Below are 277 nucleotides of genomic sequence, written 5' to 3'. Positions count from 1 at the left end.
CAGATTTTCACCAGCCCTGTAGGCGAGGAACCAGAAGAAAGCAAACCATCTGCAAGAGATCTGACAACTACACCTTTGGCCGCCAGGTTTTAAGTCGGCCAGCTGGCTTCCGGAAACACTCCTCAGGAACACCAGTTCAGGAAGGCGCGGAGGTCGGTCGGAGCTGTAGAATCGACGCTCGCCGGTACCTCTGTGGCCAGCCCTTACCCGGCGCAAGGCACGCTGGGACACCGCGGAGCCCAACCACCATCACCAAGGAAACCAGCCGGCACGCCGT

Source organism: Elephas maximus, chromosome 6, assembly GCF_024166365.1.
Source record: "Elephas maximus indicus isolate mEleMax1 chromosome 6, mEleMax1 primary haplotype, whole genome shotgun sequence".
NCBI lineage: Eukaryota > Metazoa > Chordata > Mammalia > Proboscidea > Elephantidae > Elephas > Elephas maximus.
This window is presented reverse-complemented; position numbering follows the sequence as displayed.